Source organism: Adiantum capillus-veneris, chromosome 3 (assembly GCF_014529385.1).
Source record: "Adiantum capillus-veneris isolate H3 chromosome 3, ASM1452938v2, whole genome shotgun sequence".
NCBI classification, from domain to species: domain Eukaryota; kingdom Viridiplantae; phylum Streptophyta; class Polypodiopsida; order Polypodiales; family Pteridaceae; genus Adiantum; species Adiantum capillus-veneris.
The window spans coordinates 93,087,634-93,106,578 of NC_140933.1; the positions used below are offsets into that span (position 1 = coordinate 93,087,634).

The 18,945-nt window shown below is 43.3% G+C and overlaps 1 non-coding gene across 1 annotated transcript; it reads right to left on the reverse strand.

Moving 5' to 3' along the window:
- Positions 1-6,640: 6,640 nt before the first annotated feature.
- On the reverse strand, positions 6,641-6,712 carry TRNAH-GUG (transfer RNA histidin (anticodon GUG)). The gene has a single exon. It is a non-coding gene; the product is annotated as a tRNA-His (tRNA).
- Between the last annotated feature and the right edge of the window lie 12,233 nt (positions 6,713-18,945).

The following is an 18,945-nucleotide window of genomic DNA, read 5'->3' on the forward strand; positions in this document are numbered from 1 at the left end:
AGGCAATCCACATCTGGCTACATTTTCTTGTTTGCTGGAGCGGCAATTTCTTGGAGATCATGTATCCAGAATTACACTTTGTCTTCCACCATTGAGGCAGAGTATGTTACAGTTTCTAGTTCTAGAAGGAAGCTATGTGGTTATCTCGTCTAGTAGGAGATCTTGGTATACACCAAACTCTAGTGCCACATTGTGACAGTCAGAGTGCGATTGCGTTAGCAAAGAACCCCGTGTTTCACTCCAAGTCAAAACACATAGAGGTCAGGTATCATGTGGTACGAGATATTTTGCTAGCAAACGCATTGAGTTACTCAAAGTTCACATGGATGAAAACCCAGTGGATTCTCTAACGAAGAGCCTAGCCTCAGAGTGGTTCGCACATTGCATAGAAATGATGGGGCGTAGGGTGAAGCTATGATCATGGTTCACGTTTGTACATTTGTACATAATAGCCTCTACATTCTTTAGCCACTTGAGCCACATTGGCCTTCAAGTGGGAGATTGTAAGGGTTTTAGGCCAAGTGGCCGCCTAAAGGCAATGGCCGGCCGCCCATACTCTTATTCATTGTTATAATGTCAATAAGGTGATAGAGAGACATACTCTCTAGAGCTCCACCCAAACAACTTGTGTCCTGTCTCATCTCCTTCTACCTTCTCTCCTTCCCTCTCTTGCACTCACCACATGACAGCTCCATCAAATACATGGTACAAATCGACAAGGTCGACTATCTGTGAATGCTCGACAAGATCAACTTTCTTTTTCTATGACATTTGCAAATGGGCATGAGTATCTGTTGCTATTAGCATACGAATTTGGGGGAACTTTCCAAGGTGTCTGCATGTTATTACATCACAAGAGGGCGTATATGATACATATGCTAATTCACTCGAGCAGTACAAATGGCTATGAGCTAGATTTGAGCAAGCTTCTTACTTAAGAATTACCAGCCACATGGCCATAAGTGGGTGACAAGGTTACAACTTTTAAATTCTTCTTGTTTTTTAGTATTTCAACCTTTATTTTGCAAAAGATTTCTTGCTGTGCAAAACAAAGTGCTTTGAAAAAATTCACGTGAAGGAAGGCTTCCAACCTGTGCTCAGGTATTGCCCATTTATTTGACATCAAGGACAATGTCACACAAGTTTGGGATTTTGGCAAGTGGGATATAAGTTCACATTTTACGTAGGATATCGTTGAATTGTGATGTTTCCCATCCATTCTAGATTGTGCATGGCACTTTTTATTTTGGCTCACTTTGTTGAGACCGCCATCCTAGCCAAGGGCTTATCACTTTATTTCCCTGCTTTGCATGCATGGCATACAAGTACGGTGGAATCAATTCCACCTCATCATTTCTTACGATTTCACTATAACACAAACCACTCTGTCAAGGATACAATCAAATATTGAATGTTTAAAACCATTCAATCAAACAAGTTTCATTCAAGGGTGAAGCGCATCAATCTAATACAGTCATGATCACTGCCAAGGGTAGGTGCATCAAGCTGTGACTTATGTTTTTTGTTGCATCTCTATGAGAGAGCGTTGTACAAACACATTGTCCTATGCTTATAGGATAAGCTGTGACACAGACATTGTTTGCCCAACAACATACATAGGGGGCATACACCACAATAGCATAAGGGATTTTCCTCAGCTAGCATTCTCTCTCTCTTTTTCCTACTTCTCTTCCTAGATAGTGAAATTGGGCATGTTGTTATTAAAATATTTCTATGTCGGTATGGTAAAAGGAAGGGCTAAGATCCATTTCTTTTCAAAAGGCTACAAGCCATCTATCTTGGAATGGCTAAGATCCATATGTTTGCAATCTTTCATTGATTACTTTAAAGATCATACAATTCTATCCACTTGAGTACCCATCCATCCTAATGGACAAGTAAGAGTCTTGCCATTGTTAATTTGGGTGTTACTTCAGCACTACATATTTTTAGTGCGAAGATCACCTTAGAGTTTTTGAATGTCTTAAACTTGTAAAGGCTTATCTCTACCACGGTGTATCGATGAAGCAAACATGTCAGATAGCACGGCTGTCCACAACAAATCCAAGGTTATGGATTTTCAAGTCCACCAAAGATATGGTTGTGAATACAATTCCGACTTCAGTGGATATCCTATTTTGACTATAGTATTAAGAGTGTCTATACGAGCACAAATTTGGGGTATCTTTCAGGTATGCAAAGTGTACGTGACTACGATTAAGTGAACGTTATGTTCAACCTCTAGGTATGCATATGATTTGGTTTTCATCCCTTTTTGAATATGCTTTGCTTGAATGTTTTTCAAGATGGATGAATAAGATTGAATGCTTTCATCCATTTTGCTCTTCAGAGACATGTGAGAGCAAAGAATTTTGGGCCATAGAGTCCCAAATACTTTCTCTTTCTAGTCTCAAGAGAAATGTGCTCATCAGTAATTCCTAAATTGTAGATCAAAATGTAGTGGGATGGTCTAATTAGACCCTATTGGAACTAGAGGCTTTGCAACATTTAAAAAAAAATAGAAACATTTCTACTGGTATACGATCTAGACATTCTCTTTAGCCTAGAGAGAGAAAATGGACATATTGTCGTTGAAATGGGCCAAAAAATCAATGAGTATGGTAGGTCGTTGAAATTATCCATGCGGAATTTTATATAGAAGAGGTTTTTATCCATAAGGGTGCACTCCTCTAGGATTTTTTATTTGGACGAGGGTCATCATAATTATAAACGGTCTTCTGCTTGCTTTCTAAATTGCTACCCATAAGGCTTGCCTTTTGGTTAAGTACTTGAACTTATGTCTTGCATTTAAACATTTCATTGATGTAAGAAAAGCATGAGCATTTTTAATGTGTTGCAATTCATGAGGGATATGCTCTGTATTCTTGGAGAGCATTGAAAAGATCATGTCCACGGACATTTAGTAGCAAGGGTAAATTTTTTTCCTAAGAAAAGGGATCATATTACCATGCATAATCATGTGTAGCTGGAAAAATTGTAGGCAAATTCCATTGAACAAAAATAAAATTCTAGGCAAATTCCATTGAATAAAAATAAAACGTGATGAACGTAGATTCTTATTTTATTGAATAAGAATAAAATGTGATGATGGTAGATTCTTTCAAACAATGAGTCACATTTATGATCCATATAAGCATAGCTTTAGTTAGTGCAAGAGCCAAGTGGAGTCATGATAATTAGTGTTTTGGAAGTCTGTTGAAAGATAACTTCGAATCATCTTGAGTTGGGAGTTGAAAGTCTTTTCCTCAAACGAGAAAAATTGAACCATTATTAAACAAGCTTTGTCTTAGAAATTGGTAATAAGATGTAATAAGCACTTAATTTGAATTTTATGGGTCTAATTTCTATCCGACTACCACATACAACTTTTCTTAGCAGCATTTATCCTTTGTTGTTCACAGACATGAGCATGATATATTGTTGAAGAAGGAATTGTAACTTGGTCTTGTGATGAGAGAACGTGCATATAATTACATTACTTGCCTACTATGTTTACAATCATTATTCATGTGGAAGGAAGAGACCAGGTACTGGAAAGGAACAACTAGACATTGGTCTTGGGGACCCATAGTGGAGGGCTTGGGCCAAAATAACCATTGGATTAAAATAGCTAAGAATCTCATCAGCAAGTGCTTGGGGACCCATATTGGAGAGCTTGGGCTTGGGTTCCTTGGGGACCCATAGTGGAGGGCTTGGGCCAAAATAACCATTGGATTGAAATAGCCAAGAATTTCAACAACAAGTGCTTTGTCTCCTTGGATTCTATTTGGGATTATCAAAAAGGGGATTGACAATCCCTAGAGCATCTAAATCTGTGCAACAATCTCTCACTCCAGGAGGAGATCCTCATTCAGAAGATTACTAGGAAAAGTCTCAAATCTAACCCTTCCTCCCTGCTCCACACCAATGGATTAGAAAGCTTGGAAGTGGCATGGAGAAAGGCTTTTGGTTCACCCAAGACTAAAATAATTCATGAGAAGCTTTCCTCTAAAGAGGATGGGTTGACACGTCAATAGGATCTTGTCCAGAAAGTGGGTTGCGAGTAAATGGAGCTAAGTAGTTGGAAACATTTGGAAGGCCAAATGCGAAGAGAGGGACAAAGTTTTCCTATGGAAAGCGCTTTTTGGATTCATGCCAACCAAAAATAGGGCAAATGGGAGAGTCTTAGGCTAAGTGTAAAATTGAGGGGATTGGAGCATGCAACTCTCCACCCGACCATGCCCTATATAGACCTTGCCTTACTAATAATAGATCCCCCTTGACCGCATGTCCGTCTTGGCCCTTGGCCTGTTGCCCGGTCTTGCACTAGGCCTGACATTAGTCCCCTTTTGGAGAAGCGTTTTTGTCCTCGAAAGCAAAAGTGGTCGTATCTTCATAAGAACACTAATGTTTTCCACAGTGGCATCCTTTATGGATCCAACTGTTAGTTTTTCCTGAACGCGGTTCAGTAGGATGTTCAATGAAACCAAGACTAACATCTTTATTTTTCAGATTGTTGTCCCTTTGCAACTGTCTTGTGTAACCGGCCCATATCCAACATAGCGTGTAGACTCCATTTAGAACTCACTTGAGCATGCTAAACGAGTTATCACAACAAAGATGTCCCAAAAAAGTACCTCTTTTTACTTTCCATGAAAGTAACTGACTGACATAGTTCATCAACAAAATATAAGTCCTTGACTTGTTATCGATCTTCATCAATAAACAACCCCATCATAACTAGTATTCAAGGTTGAGAACCTGACTTAAACATGAAGCGACTAAATCTAGTTGCAACCATGCTTTACCTTATGGTAAGCAAACTCCAACTAGAGCGATACACGCTTTCTAATTATTGCTTGGTGCTAACGTACGTGCTTTGCATATCCTTTAGCACAAGATTACACTTGTAATATGCTATCCTCTTTGGATAAATGACAGTACTGAGGCGTGTTTTTCCACCGTTTAGAGACAATCTGGGAACACAGTGTCGTACAACATGGTTGAGGAATCAATAATGTTATAAATAACCATTTCGGTTAACTTGAAAGATCCACAAGCACCCAAACGGAGCCATGACCTCTATTGGGGATTGGTAGATCTATGCCATGAATGTGCATGCCGCTCCAAATCACCCTTTGCTAAACACTAGGGCCCATAACACCTAGTGTGCATGCATTTAGCAAAAACATATCCGAACCTACATATCCATGATCGTAATTGCCAACACTTATGGCGAATATGATGCTCATAGCACACATGAAAGAGGAGTATAAATAGTTCTAAAACGAAACTAAACACTTTCTACTGCAATCTTTTGTAAGCCTTGCTGAAACGTTTGAACCATAATAGAATGTAAAACAACACTTCTAACCTTAACAAGTCGTTCTAAGTATCCGATAATTTTTGGCTACTAAAATTGTTCCTGATACATTGTGCTCAAAATGGTCTAGCAAACGGACTTAACCAGCACCTAGGGACTTTGTCGCGACCCATAATTGATAAAAAGGGCGCCAGTGTCAGTACCAGAGAGTCATATTCTCCACATGTGGAATATGTTTCAGATAAAGATGTCCATAAGAAGAACGCCTTTTAAGTACGAAATATACTTGTATGTGGAGGTAATTGCAAACACTGTTCGAGACGAGTGAGAGGGACCCTCATATACTTTGCTCCACACTAGCTAAACCAAAATCCTTCAGTTCCTACACCATGTTGTATCCCATGTGACAGCATGTGTCAAAGAAAACCTTACATATTGGTCCATAACTACTGATAGTAGAAATAAACTTTTATAGATAGTATTAATCGGAGCTCTTACCAAGATACGATCTTGAGGCCATTGCGCTGTTCTTACATCATAAGCATCCTTGACTACAATAATTTGCAAGAAAATAAGGATTTGGTAGAAAAAGAAAAAGGACAACTTTGTTTCCTTATTACAATGTCTTAAACTTACCTGTATACCATGGAAACTTAGTATGCCTTGGGTTTTATCGTGGTTGCTATGTGGGTGTCCTTTGAAGTTATAAATTCTTATTAATAGTTGGAGCCCATACATAGGAAAGATCCCACTGTCATATTAGTCCTTGTCATAGTAGCTCTTCACGGAAGATACAAGCTTTTTACCACATTCCAATAGTTCAAACCTCAATGGGAGGAGAGGTCTTGCTGAAGCACACACGAACAAAATGAAAATGGAAAAGACAAACCGGAGATATGCGTGACATTTTGGATCTAAAAGCTGTGTGGCTACATAGGAAAGATCCCACTGTCATATTAGTCCTTGTCATAGTAGCTCTTCACGGAAGATACAAGCTTTTTACCACATTCCAATAGTTCAAACCTCAATGGGAGGAGAGGTCTTGCTGAAGCACACACGAACAAAATGAAAATGGAAAAGACAAACCGGAGATATGCGTGACATTTTGGATCTAAAAGCTGTGTGGCTACATAGGAAAGATCCCACTGTCATATTAGTCCTTGTCATAGTAGCTCTTCACGGAAGATACAAGCTTTTTACCACATTCCAATAGTTCAAACCTCAATGGGAGGAGAGGTCTTGCTGAAGCACACACGAACAAAATGAAAATGGAAAAGACAAACGGAGATATGCGTGACATTTTGGATCTAAAAACTGTGTGGCTGCTGGGATTCGAGCCCAGGTCTCCACGGCCACAACGTGGAATTCTAACCACTAAACTACAGCCACTTGATGAGTGAAGGGATTAAATTAATATAAACATGCGCGCAAGAGAGAGCGAGCCATCAGCACGTCGACTTACATAGAGATCAGTTAAGAGTTGACTAGGGGATTTTTCTACTTTCTTCACATCACCCTCATAGAGTTCCTTGCTACAGGCTTAAGTATTACAATATGATCTAAGCCGGAGACCCTTATCGATGCCTGATCCACATCATTCTTAGCATTGAAGTGAGCAAAAGCTGAAAAGGAGACAATCTTACACAACCAAATCTTGTCTTCTGCAAGCTCAAAGAAGACATGTACATGTATTTTCATTCTACAAAAAAGAAAATGTAAAAGGTGCACACAAGTTTTCTTTTTAGAAACAAAACTTAGGTGTAAAAAACCCGTCGATCCCCCCGCCCCCCCCCCCCCCCCCCCCCCCCCCCCGCACCACAATCGTCTCTCTCTCAGCATGTGTCTCTCATTTATACGCCTTGAGTTCAAGACTTGAATATATCTTTGAGATTGTTCTTACGACGTAAAAACTTCTCTCCTCTTCTCTTTGCTCTAATCTACCTTAGTTTTTTTTCAGAATTTTTAATTGAGTGATACATCAAGTTTTTGGTGAGAAGCACACTACTTAATTAATGTTTTTTTTCTTTTGAAGTGTATAGGTGATCAATTATGAACACCCTTCTACCTCACCCTCCACTTTCGGATTGCTTGAATGGTCCTTCGATTTATAGAAAATAAATTTTAAGTGGCGGGTGACTAGGTGGCTAATCTTTCACGTATGTGTCTATATTTGCATTGGCATATATAGATACTGTCCATAACTCCATCTATCTCTGTATGTGTATATGCATGTGTGTGTGTCCAAGAATTGTGAGGAATAGAAGTTGTTACTTGCTCTGTAATCTAGTGTGCAGTCCAAGCAAATGCACACACATGAAAATTTGGATGTTAACACACCTTGATGACTTATCAGCATAAAGAGCTATTCATCGCTTTGGAAAGGTTGCCATTGTCCAATATGCAAAGCATGTTGCGAATGTTGGTTGTATGTTTCTCTCTCTCTCTCTCTCTCTCTCTCTCTCTCTCACACACACACACACCACTTATAACCCTTTTAGCCTATCCAAAGAGCATGCTTTAGTGATGAATAAAATATTTGACTTTATCAAAAACAACTCCAAATGTTTTCCTTCATCATCTGGATTGGAGAGGAAAATATATGATTGGTGGACAGAGATTGTGACTATAATGCTTTGAAGTTAGCTCTATCAATAATGATGCCTTATCATGAAACTAGTTCTTTTACTAAAACAATTTCACCTTTTTTGAAAGCTTTTGGACATCTTTGTTACGTCTTTTTCTTTGAAAGCTCTAGATCTTGCTCTCTTCCAACATTTGTCTTCAAGTTATGATTTGGATGAAACATATTAAGGTGCTAGGCTTTTGCATTTTTGAATAGATTCAAGAGGTCTTGTGAAACTTTCCCATTCTGGGATGATAGGCAAACACATACTACTACAAAGGAAAATCAGATATTTGCGAATAGACGTAGACCACACTTGATTTCCAGCGTAATTTTCTTTCCAAATCAAAATACCCATGGAAATTCCATAAATACCCTTCGAATTTCAAACACTCCCAAAATACCCATCATATTTTGCAAAAGAAATTCCCAGAATGCAATAAAAATTCCCAAAGTACCCATTCTTAAGAGATTAAGGATCTTGAAAGTAAATTTCTTTCACAACTCTTCATAAGAAGATTGGTCCTCCCTCAATAGAAGAGGGTAGATCTAGGATTTTAAATGGTATCATGGGCTCTCTGGATAAAATTGCTCATTATTTGTTACACTCTACATTCATAAGCTCATTGCTGACAACTTTTGTGTAAGACACTGAAAGATAACCTAGACTGGTGTCAAAAGAATAAACTATGCAAAATTTGAAGCTGTCCATCAAAAAATGATACTAAGGTATTTTGATTTTCTTTGAAATTTGAGGTGTTTCGTGGTTCTCCACAAATTTCAGGGGTATTGTGATAATTTTCCCTTTCCATTAAATCTTACATGGTAAGTAACCTATTTCAAAGTGAATACGCCCTCAGCACGGTTCTGCAAATTGTATGTAATGGTAATCTTTCTTCCTCTATATTCTCTTTCATGTTCAATCAAACATGCGCTTCTTGTCCATAAGAGTTCAAAACATTACATGTCTAGACAAGACATCAGCGTCTACAATAATTGTCAAGAGAAAACATTGTACTACTTCATTTTGCCAGTAGATAACCTATTTCAAAGGAGTAGTTTAATAAGTATCTTGGTTCATTTACAAACAATTCCCATCTTCGAAAAGGATTATGTTCTTGCTATAATGGTTCATTTGAGCCGACACACTAGCTTTGTTCAACAAACGCCGTCCAACTATTGACATGAAAAAGAAAGGTTGAAACAAGGTGAAAAGTCACCATGGCCTACATAATAGGATGAGAAAGAGTGTGTTCAGACCCACTACTCACATGTTAAGTTTTAGACAAATTCTCATTATAATTCCCACATTGCAGACTACGACAACATCATGAGCTGTTGCGAGGGAGGGAGCGTATGCCTAGCTAGGTGCGGTTGGGGGAAGGGGAGTGCCGGCCTGCCCTTGCTAACGTTACATGGAGGGGCATGTCACATGGACAATAGCTCTATGTGCCCTACGCTAATATGACCTCAGCGCCAAGGTTAGTCCAGAAAGGCCTAGGAAATGATGTATGGAAATCATAGTACCATGGGACGCATCCCGAACAATTGGGACGGGAATGGGGGGTGAGGCTTAGAGGGGAATCTTGTTTCCACAAGAGGGGTTTGAAACAAGCAGAGGGGAACGTGGGGGGAACATGAGGACTGGAGGGACGGGAAGCCCAAAAGTGGGCGTCCCATGTTCCTAGGATGGAGATCTTGCAAACCTGTTTGCAGGGCGACTTACATGTCTGGAATAGCTTATTACTATCAAACCATACAACATTATTTCTTGAAGATGGATGCCCATAAAGCCTTTGCGTGTCTTTTTTTATCATGGACACTTTGTCTTGACAACTGTGGCAGCCTACCGAGTGTCGTATGGTTTTGCACAGCCGAGGGAGCAATTTGACTGAACACACTCCCAACTGTAGGCGCCTAGCATTCAGCCCAGCTAATCGTACAGTTAGTGCACTTTCAGTAGTCAAATGTTGAACATGAATAATGTCCCATCACATGCCATCTCAGGCATTGGTTTAGTCTCCCCTGACCACAATCCTCTGTAAGAAATAGGTTCCCTTCCACTAAACATCAATAGACTCTAAAACTCCACGGAAGGGACTACAGCCACTTTTTAGATGGTATATGAAACATTGGCCTTGTACACCTCTGAGGATGGGCCCTCTACCTATATCTCACTGCATAGGAGCACTACCTAAAACTATCCACCCAACCATAGGAGCCCCATGCTTAATAATCTTGGCTTGGCTGTTCACACTTGGATGGACATGACCCAAGCCTACGTTGTGCTGGGATACACAGCTCTGTGGCCGTCTAGGCCTCCTCAAATCCCATGTGGACTCCACCCTCAGTTGAAGTTTTTGTCTAGTTTGGTAGAAAGTGAAGGAGAGTAAAGGGGCATAAAACCCACATGCAATGTACTAGTGTATGGCCTGATATGAAAGAGGCCCATTTCTCAATGGAAAACCATCCTCTTTAAGTACAATGCTCTATTCATGAACTTGTGATCACCTTGCACCTAGCACTCAAGATCGTGTTTATGAGTCCAAGCTAATTCATCTTGGAACCTAATTCGCTTGAGTCACATTGTCTACACACCCCTTCACTTGTGCATCATGGTTAGGCGTCACCCACCCTAGTTCACTTGGAGTTGTAGTATTTAACATGGTATCAGAGCCGGAAGGTGGTTAATGAGCAGGGCATTTCCTTTGCGCAGAGAGTTGCTAATGAAGGTTTAACAAAGAAAATGGTAAGGGTGCACTGATTTGCGAGGCATAAAAAATAGTAAAGGGAAGGGGAGATCGTCCAACTGCAGCCGTCGCTCGGGTTCAGAGCCCCTGAGCTGCAAACTCTGGAGACCCTCGTGGCCAGTGGTGGGATTTGCAAGGCCACTAACGCTTGACTCAAGAGCATCGGACAACATCAAAAAAGGGGGGCGAACACCTGTTTTTTGGTACCATAAGATGGAGAGGTGAGCCGTCTATGGTAGGGTCTTCCTTCGTGACCACACGGCCTTGTAGATTCGGGTGGCAATACCAAGCAAGCATGAAGCGTTGAACCAGCTCTCTCTCTCTCTCTGTGTGTGTGTGTGTGTGTGTGTGTGTGTGTGTGTGTGTGTGTGTGTGTGTGTGCGCGTTTCTATCCGCGCCAGTTGCAGATAAATAAATTCCATTTTAAAAAAAGGAAAACAAAAGGATAACGTTACCTCATCTCCACAATCATGCAAGCCATTGAAACTCAAGAGGCCAGTCCCACACACTGGCTACTGGCATTAAAGCACACTCGCTTGCAAGTGTTCTCACCTTTTGTTTGGGGCACTAAAATCCCCCAAATCTAGCCGTGAGTTTTCAAGTTCTTGCCCTTGATTGTACAAAGTCTGTTTTCTGTGAACACTGACACTCACTGTAGATGTTAAGACACTGCTTGTGCGAGTCGCCAAGAAAGACCACCTCATGGAGCAGAAAATCGCCATCGTCACCACCTTTAATGGGAATAATTTTTCGCCTGACAGAGCAAAACAATGTACTTGCTAATGCGCAAGGGGCTATGGCATTTAATAGAGCCTAATGATGAAGCATCAAGCTCAACGACAATTGCATCCAATCAAAAAGCTCTTGGGCTAATTGCCCAATCACATCATTTCACACATTGCTGGGATCATGGACGTAGGCGTCACCCACCCTTGTTCACTTGGAGTAGTAATTAACACCCTCAAGCTCTACATACATTGTGCTCTATGCATCCATCTGTGCATGCCATATGTCCTCCATGGTCCCGATGCTATAGATGACGTGACATTGCCTCCCTCTGAAGCAAAGTTTACGTCCTTGTAAACATCCTTAATGTTAGACTAACACCACTCTGTTGCTTCATAGGTCTAGGGCATGCACGTACGACTAGTGTGCCTCCGAAATGGCCACCCATGCTTGCATATGCATATAGGCTGCACTGTCCAGCCACTCGCTTCAGGGCCAGCCAGCCGCCCACTGTTGTCTGGGCACCGACATATATATTTCCATATATGCTGGGTCATGGGGTATTTTCAAGGCAATTGCCCTACCTCCCCTTGGGCACCTATTTATGGGGCCAAGGGGGTACCCACTTCCATCATCTGATACATTGTATTGAGGGTCTCTTGCTCTGATAGTCATGGGGGGTTGATCGCCCCCTCTTCCACACACTAGCGTTTTGTGCTCTCTCTCTCTCTCTCTCTCTCTCTCTCTCTCTCTCTCTCTCTCTCTCTCTCTCTCTCTCTCTCTCTCCGCACACGCGCACTCTCACATGGTATCAACAACTTCAGGCTCTCCATGGGACTAATGCTTCACCATCAGCGAGAGGTTTTCCAAGGGATCAAATCAGCAGCGTTTATTTGCAGATCTGCCAGCGTTTTGCAAAACAACGAGGCACGCGATGGAAGCAACATTTTCATTGTGGAGGACCTCTCCACCTGCGTTTATTGCTCCACCTGGCGTTTTTGCTTCTGGCTGCCAGCGCTACCCTTTTTGGGACTTTTCATCGCCGGAAACCCCTCTGCTCCATTTGCGTTTTCAGCCAGATCTGCGTTTTTTGAATCTGCTACGTTTTTGGACAGTAAGGAAGCCTTTGCTGCTGCGTCTTTCAGTAAAGGGAGCGCTGGGCCTTGCCCTCTACAGATCTTGCCTACATCACCGCCTTGGCATCCGGTGCCTTGCCGGCCCGTATCCTCTCCATTCTTTTGTTTTGTTTTCGGAGTCAGGTAGGGCACGCCCGGTTGTTCCCCTCATACACCAAAAAAATATACAAGAAGAACGACCAGGACTATGCACCCAGAAACCGAAGGCAGACGCTTTTGTCACTAGTTTCCTCTAGACTACGAGATGCCAAAATTATCTACACTCTTAGGGCCATGACTAATCCCTTGAGAGACCCATTTCGCCAACTTGATTTGAGCGTGATAGCGACCCAGTACCTCTGTCAGAGGCCCAGATACTGCGGACTTGCTTCGGTCTTCCCTTTGGAGTTGCCTTCTCCAGGTAACTTATCGCTCACCTCACTAAACTGCCTTTGAAACCCATCGGTTTTCCCCTAGGAAATGCCATACCCGCTTGGAAGGGCGTCGGCTCACAGGTGGCGTCTGCTGAGGTTGGTGGTGTCTCCCTTTTGCACCTCCCAACCCCTTTTAGGTGAAGTTGACCCCCCGGGGGGGAATGGCACTTGGGCACGTATCCTCTCCATTTCCACCAGATTTTGGCCATATACCACTGTTGTTTTCTCTGTTTCCAGGCCACTTGGGGTTGTGCCAAGGATTTACCATCCTCCTCATACCCTCTGCACCGCTCCGGACCATGCCGGGAGCGTACAAGCACGCTGAAAATCGCTGGACAGCAGCGTTTTCATCACATCGCAGTAGCGTTTTTGGGTGGACAACAGCCACATGGCTTGTGTTTTTTTCAGAGGATGGAGTTACCTCCTGCCGGGACACCATCCGATGGTGGTATATGCGGTCTCTCAGTGACTGCTCCAGTACTCACTATCTTCGACATTGGCTTGATCATTTACGGACGTACGATCCTTGGGAGATCCATTCAACCCAGCCATCATTCGGCAGTTGCGCACTCCAGAGGGGGTGGTGACTTGTGGTTTGCTATGGACACACCTATACACTCATCAGAGGAGTTCACACAGGATATGGCCATGCTCATGGCATATGAATTCCACATTCCCAGAGAAGACACCACCATCTTGGGTGGACAGACAACTTGACCTCGACACGTCACATCACTTGCTTACACAGGAGCATCTACATGAACTTTCGGAGAGGATCTTGGATCTCTTCTTGGACAGGTTCATTGCTTGGCTCTACAGACACGAGTGGGCCTTCAGTGCTTTGGACTCTCTTGGAGTGTTTACCCGCGAGATGCGGGAGATCAGGCATCCTGCGACTGCATCTGGAGTCACCCGGATCATGGCTTGGATGGTAGTGCAGTTGCTCTTCTACATTCCTGATCATTTGGATTGCTGCCTTTAGAGTTATTTACACTCACCTCGATAACCTTACAACAGACCTATCCCTAGACCTGGGCAGTAGGCCACTCCCAGCTCATTCACATTGAGAGCCACCGTTGTTGGAGCGAATTCTATTTTGGTTGACACCAGAGGATTGGAGGCAGGAGATACATGCAAGACGGCGTAGACAGATTGGTCTGACCTTTCCTCTTCTCAGAGGTTATTCACAACATAGACTGCTCAGTCTATTTTCCTTTTTCATACAGGATGATTACGGTGCACATAGCTTGGTCTGACCACACCTCTTCTTAGAGGCCCTTCACAACGTCGACTGTTGACTCTGGCTTTCCCCTCATCTTGGATTACCTTACCTACTAATAGGACACCATCCGGTGGTGGTCCGTGCGCTCTGCCGGTGACTGCTGCAGCTTACGGTAGCTTCTACAGTTTCCTTGTTTCAGAGGACGTTTACCACGTAGATTACTACATTTGGCCTTCCTGGAGTTTTTCACAGCTTAGTCACCTGGCCACACTGAGTTACGGGTTCATGCATTGACAGGCTTCTGGTCATGCTCATGACAGTTCCCGGGTTTCTCATTTTCTCCAGACGGTTTGACTACAAACACCACATCCTATTGGGCAAAGACACTCGCAGGTCTATTGGCAGTTCTTTCACGACAAGGAGGTGTTTTCACACTCAATTCGGGACCTTCATGCAGTATCTTCACCCTGTATCGGCAGAGTACAACAATTCGCTACACTGCTCGTGATGGCACTTTACCATGGAGATCTCCCGAAGGTTGGCACACCCCAAACTGCTGCAGACATCGTAGCACACACCTTCATCCTTTGCCGCACATCTTTGGCTTCACGCGGTTTGTTCACCATCACGTGTTGAGAGGGGGTGATAGACTTACACCACTCTGCTGCTTCACAGGTCTAGGGCATGCATGTACGGCTAGTGTGCCTCTGAGCTGGCCACCCATGCTTGCATATGCGTATAGGCTGCACTGTCCAGCCGCCCGCCGTCCACGTATATATTTCCATATATCATTTATGCTCAGTCGGGTATTTTCCAGGCATTTGCCCTACCTCCCCTTGGGCACCTATTTATGGGTCCAGGCGGGTACCCACTTCCATCATCTGGTACGTGTATTGAGGGTCTCTTGCTCTCATAGTCATGGGGGCCTGACCCCCTCTTCCACACACCAGCGTTTTGTGTTGTGTCTACTCTCTCTCTCTCTCTCTCTCTCTCTCTCTCTCTCTCTCTCTCTCTCTCTCTCTCTCTCTCTCTCTCCTCCGCACACGTGCAATCGCACTTAACCCCTTAGGAGAGAAAATCATAAGGTGAAAAACTCTCCTAAATCGAGGTCATCTTAGAACTCCTTTATCCTCTTCAAGTGAGTTCTCTCATTGAAAACTCCTTGTTACCTTGAAAGTTTAGTGCTGTAAACTCTCACACCTTGACGGCAACCCCTAACCTCTTAGGTTCTTAGAGACACATAATTACGTTTGGCACCATAGTGCTTACAATACATAGACCAAGCATCCAATACTACTTGGTCGGACCATATGATGTCACCTCTTCTAGAGATCTTTAAACCACTAGCCAGGTGAGACCTCCAAAGATTATAGACGCTTGCCCAAAACGTTCGCCATTGTTGACTTGACATTTGTGGTTGTCTACCCATAAATTTCCTTGCTTCTTTCCAAGCCTAAAGTCTTCTTTTTTCATACAAATGAGGTCTCTTTTTATTTGGAAATTTATCCAGTCACCAATAGGTAGTTGCTTGCCATTCATTAACCACGAGTTTCTATACTCATCATTTTATAAGGGTAACAAATCTCCCTTACTTTTTCCCCGAGGATGTTATCTGTCTTTGGATAAAACTTCTTTGTCGAGTGTAATAGCTGCTTTTACCTTGGTGTTGGAAGCCGAGCACAAAAAACATAAAGTGGTCTCAAATGAAATCATGCGTCCCATACCATATGGCTCCAGTCAAGTTCACATAGTTAAAAAGGTCTTTTTAAGAATCATAGATTCTTATTTGAGACTAGTATCCGAATCGCTAATCTATTATAACAACTAGGATGCCTCCATCATCTGAGTTTCCAGAAGCGAGGGACTAACGGGGACTAACTCAGATGGGTGGCTATCGAGTTCATAGTTACCTGGATCAAGAATCGGAACGAAGGAACGGGGAACGACAACGGGCATGGAACGTCATTCCCTGTTATGGATACTCACACTTGAAACATGGAACGAGGATTCGAAACGGCAAGTTGGAATGGGAACGGGGAACAGAGACCTGAAAATGGCCATTCCTTGTAACTATGATCCAGTTGCCTTCTACACGTGGGCCTACCGAGGGACTCAAGTGGCCATGCACAAATCACTTTTTGACCAAAATTCTATTATACCCTCAGGTAGCCATAGCCATCTTTAAAGTTTAAATTATTACCACACTGTTTTAGTTGTCTCAAGGTGTGTTCCAAATGTAATGCCTTGATCAAGGGTTTTTTAGTTTATGGACCTTGTCTTCCTTCCTGTAGTCCAAGATAGTTAAGCCTCTGATCAAGAGCTCTCCCTGTGAGCTCTCTGACTTAGGAGCACTGCAAAAGACTTACCACCTGTCACGTGACACATCCAACCCTATGTGTCTGTGGACAAGCTACAGCATGGACAGGGTTCAGTCAGTCTAGTCGAGTCTAGATTAGCAGTGATCTGGCACTTTTGTGAGTCTATTCGTAGACCGTGCATGCCCAATCACTTAGCATAGATGCATATCCTCTGGTTGCACACAGCATGATCATCAGTATTCCCTTCAAGATCCATCACATTCAGTCACGGGAATTTTCCAGTGCATTTAGCCTATTTTCCCTATCTTTGGTATTTTCACTTATTATTTTTAAGTTACTTTCCAACAAAAGTAGGTAGGGCAATTTTGCTAAGTTAATATATAAGCAAACCCAAGTTAGCACTTTCTGGCAGAAGAGGCAGCAGGAGCACATGCTCAACAAACACCTTCTCAGTAGAACCCCCAGCAGATCCTTGGCGTTTTGATCTCCCCATCCTCGCCGCAGACATCAGCCCCAACGTTTCTCTCAGTGCATCATTGCCATCACCACAGCTTGTGTAACGTTTTTGCAGACCATCATCAGCATCACAAGGTCCTGGCGTTTCCATCCATTGCATGATCGCCATCATCAGCAGGCAGCCCTAGCGTTTTCTGATTTTCAGCCAATCATCCACAAAGGCCCAGCGTTTTTACTAACGCTCAACAAGCATCAGCGTTTTTGGTTTTTCAGCCTTAGCGACATCAGGACAGCAGCATTTTCAGCCTATAGCAGAGCAGCAGATTCAGCCCCCATTGGTTGCAGAAGATCCCCCATTTTCAGCCCATAAAAACGCAGCCAAAACAGTCATTTTCAGCCACCGAAACAGTCCCGAAATTCAGCAGATAGAAGACCACAGATTTCAGCCCTAAGTCGTCGTCGTCATCACCGTCGTCATCATCGGCATAGCCCCAAGTTGCATCAGTCCATTGCATACGCATTGTACCACTTTGTGCAATCATAAGTAGACCACTCTCGCCCCAACTAGAGTGGGGCCTTCGGAGGAGGGTTTTACGTCGTCTCTGGTGTCGTATCTCTCTTCTCTCTCTATCTCTCAGTCTCATACACTTACACGCACATTGTCCATTCACTTTGTTTGTGATCATAGCACTTTCCATTAAGAACGGAAGGCTCTACCTTCCATAAGAACTAAAAGGAACCTTGAGCACACTTCGGAGCACTCATCTTGAGCAAAGCGCAAACAATCATTCCGCTGCACGTAACATTGGTATCAGAGCTTTGGGAGTGTTCTGTATCACTCAAGGAAAGAACCACAAGAACCACAAGAATTTTTTGTTGCTTGTGGAGGTCGCACGAACCCAAGTTCGCTTGGGCGTGTCGATTCCTAATCGTATTTTGTTGAAGAGTGACAGGAATCCCAAGAAAGAAGGGCTTGTCCAGCCTCCCCTTGTGTCTCTTTTCACTCATTGAGAGCGGACCGTGCACTTAGCGGCCGGCCAATCGACGTGAGGTGGAAAAAAGCAACCTTGGTGTGAGCGCAAGGCCGCCAAGGGATGCGCCCGAGGAAAAGAGTAGAACTCGGGTGAAGAGAAGATCCTTCTCAAACGCGATTTACAAGCGAAAGAAAACCTCAAGAACCTCAAGAACCCCAAAATCCTCAAGAACCAAGCACCCAAGAATCCAAGACCCTCAAGAACCAAGTTCCTCGTGAACTTAAGAACCAAAGATTCTAGTGCATGGTCGTCACCCGAAGCGGAATAGATACTTCGCATACAGGGGATGAGCATGAGAGAGGCGACGAAGGATTCTCCCCACCAGGAGATTTTTCCAACCCTCCCCCTTCGCCATCTACGCCACGAGTTGTTCTAACTCCTATGGAGATGATGGTCAAGTCAATGATGGACATGATGCTGGCACAACAAGAAGCGACTCGCATTACGATGGAACGAAATGAAAGAAACACACTACAACAAGAAGAAGCGACTCACCTTACTTTAGAAGCGAATCGAGTTGCGTTGGCACAACAAGAAGCCAATCGCCTTGCTTTCGAACGCGAGCGCGATGAACGAAAAGCAGAAAGACAAGCCGAGCGTGAAGCTCAAAGGGAGCTACGCACTCAAAAATTGCTTTCCCAAGTACTTGCCTCGAAGACCGAACCACCCAAAGATCGTGGGAGTTCATCAAGTGGCGCAAGCCACGACACGGATTCCAACCATCCAGTCACAGAGAAGTTGACTTTCAGTAAGTATGACGGTAAGATGGATGCTACGGTTATTCATTCTTGGTTGCATCAATTTAATGCTTATTTTGCGACAACTAAGAAGACAGGAAATAGCAAGGTTTTGATGGCAGCTATGTACCTTGCCGGTGATGCCATTAATTGGTACCACGCATGGCAAGAGGCACAGCTAGCCGTGCACCTAGAGGCTGCTGACGG